A 2,999-nucleotide genomic window follows, 5' to 3' on the forward strand; every position below is an offset into this window, starting at 1 on the left:
ATAAACCTCTTGTAATTGCAGTGATTCAGCCTCCTGAGTGCTCTTCATCCCTCCTGAAAATTAGGGTCCCCCTGGGCCTAACATGTGTGTGTATGGGTGTATGTATGTGTGTGTGTGTGTGTGTGTGTGTGTGTGTTTGTGTGTGTTTCTGTTTACTTTCATTTGACTTTTATGTTCTGAGATTTTTATTCCCTGTGTTTTCTTAGATATAGTTACCCTCTTTAGGTTAGAAATTTTTCTTTTAGTACCTTCAATAATGATTGATTTATAGCTAGATATTGCTAATAATTAATTTTATTAGGGAATGCCTTATTTTATCCTTTTATTGTGATTGAAACTTTTGCTTGGTATAGTAGTCTGGACTGGTCTCTTAGTATCTCTAGCACATCTGTAAAGGCTCTTCTGATTTTAAGAGTCTCCATTTACAAGTCACATGTAATTCTTATAGGTCTGTCTGTATGTTACTTGGTCTCATCCCACTTGCAGTTTTTACTATTCTTTCTTTGTCTATACATTTAGTATTTTGATTATTATAATGCACGTAGGGAACTTACTTTTCTGCAATATATGGTTTGGTGTTCTGTATGCTTATGTATCTTTATAGGTATCATCTTCTCTAGGTTAGAAAATATTTTTGAAAATATTTTGTGTGCCTTTAATCTGTGTTTTTCCCTATCATTTTTATAATTATAATTATTATTCTGTAGAGATCCAAGATGGCACCACTGAACACCCAGGGTAACTTAACAGCAGCTCAGCAGTGAGAGAGCAGGGTGACTGGCAGGCTGTACTGTGGACACTGAAACTCCAACACCTGTGTTTCTCAGGGGAAAGGAGAATCCACAGGGATACTCAAAGGTCTATCTTCAGGCCACCTGGCTAATACCAGGAAAAATTCCCTGGCTCCCTCCCAACACTGCCACAGTCCTAGGCCACCAGCCCAAACCCACCATCTGTGGATACCTTCCTGGGACCTGCAGTAGAGGCTCTGACCCCAAAGCTCTAGGCTACCCACCCTCCCAAACCCACCATCTGTGGATATCTTCCAGGGACCAGCTCCTGGCAGCTCAGACCTTGCAAGGCACTGATTCTCATTGTCTGTGGAGTGAACACCTTCCTGTACAGAGAATGAGGCTCCAAACCCAGGCACTTACTCTCATAGTCCTGTGGATACCTTCTGGGTACTAGTGGCTCCTGGTTCCAACCCAGAAGACCACACTCAATATCCTCTGGATACCTTCCTGGTCTCAGCAGCCAGTGGTGCTCACTCTCACCACTCTATAGAGGGCATACATTTCTGGTACTGTGGGGGAGGCATGGCTTAATTCTGCCTGCTCCCCACCTGCCTGGCTGACCTGGGTCAGAATCAGCCAGCACAGCACAGATAGTGAACACAGAGGAGCTGAGCTAGGCATGGGATCCAGGTTCTATTCTCTACAATCTTAAGGAAATCTGTGGGGCATAGGAGCAGCTCTAGTTTCAGAGATCTTACTGACTGCCCCAGCTACCTGGTATACCTGGGTCACAAAGAGTGAGCCAGCAGAGACAGTGAATCCAGGGGAGACTACTTGAGACCACAGAGAAAGGTGGGCCCAGTCTTCAGTACAGGCTCCAAGAAATTGGGTGGACTTGTATGTACTGTGTATATGTTTAGATTATAATATCTTATTTCACGGTATATTTAAGTATAAAGGTAAATACTGTATCTTTCAGATTATTTCTTTAGTTTAATTTTTTTTCAGATATTGGAATAACTTCATTTACTTGATTTTCAGTTTTATTTATTTTTAAAACATTTTTTAGTAGATCTAAGATGACAGTGCCAACCACACAAGGTATCTGAACAGCAGCTCAACAGTGAGAGGAGGGTGACTAGCAGGCTATACTGTGGACCCCAATACCCTGATGTCTGTGTTTCTCAGGTGAGAGGAGAATCCACGGTAATATTTGAAGATCCATCTTCAGGCCACACAGCTAATACCTGGAAAAATTCCTAGACTCCCACCCAGCACTGCCATAGCCCTAGCCCATCAGTGCAAGCCCACCTTCTATGAAGACACCTTCCTGGGACCTGCAACAGTGCGGGACTCTGACCACTCAGCCTTAGGCCATCCGTCCAAGCCCACCTTCTATGGACACTTTCTTGGGACTGCAGCATGGCATTGACTCCACAACCTTAGGCCACCAGCCCAAGCCCACTTTCTATGGATTTTTTCCAGGGACCAGCAACTGGAGGCTCTCACTGCCTATAGAATAAATACCATCCTGTACTGAGGGTGAGGCTCCACATCCAGGTACCCATTCTTACCATTCTGTGGAAAGCTTCCTGGTCTCTGCAGCCAGTGGTGCTCACCCTTACTATACTGTGGAGGGGGATGCCATCTGGTACAGTGGGGAAAGAGAGGCTCCACTCTTCTTGCTCCACACCTGCCTGGCTCACCCAGGTAACAATCAGCCAGCACAGCACAGTGAGCATAGCAGAGCTGAGATAGGCACAAAACTCAAGTCTCATTGTCTGTCATTTCAAGGAAGCCAGAGAGACACTGGAACAGTGCTAGGCACAGAGATTTTGTGCCGTCACCCCAGCCGCCTGGATCTCCTTAGCCAGAAACAGTGAACCTAGTACAGGCAGAGAACCCAGCAGATCTGAGCTAGGCACTCAACCCAAGCTCCATTGTCCTCCTTCCCAAAGAGGCCTGTGGGGCACTGGAGCAGATCTAGGCAGAGAGATATTTCTGCCTGCTCCTCAGCAGTCTAGCCAACCTGGGTCAGAAACAACAAGCCCAGTACAGCCATTGAATCCAGCATACCTGAGCCAGACATGGGACCCAAATTCCATTCTCTACCATCTAAAGGAAGTATGTGAGACACTGGAGAAGCTCTAGGCTCTGAGATCTTTCTACCTGTGCCCCAACTACCTGGAATACCTGGGGATAAACAGTGAGCCAGCAGACACAGTGAATCCAGGAATGTCTACTTAAGACTCCAAAGACAGGTGG

This window comes from Meriones unguiculatus, chromosome X (genome assembly GCF_030254825.1).
Source record: "Meriones unguiculatus strain TT.TT164.6M chromosome X, Bangor_MerUng_6.1, whole genome shotgun sequence".
Classification (NCBI taxonomy): Eukaryota; Metazoa; Chordata; class Mammalia; order Rodentia; family Muridae; genus Meriones; species Meriones unguiculatus.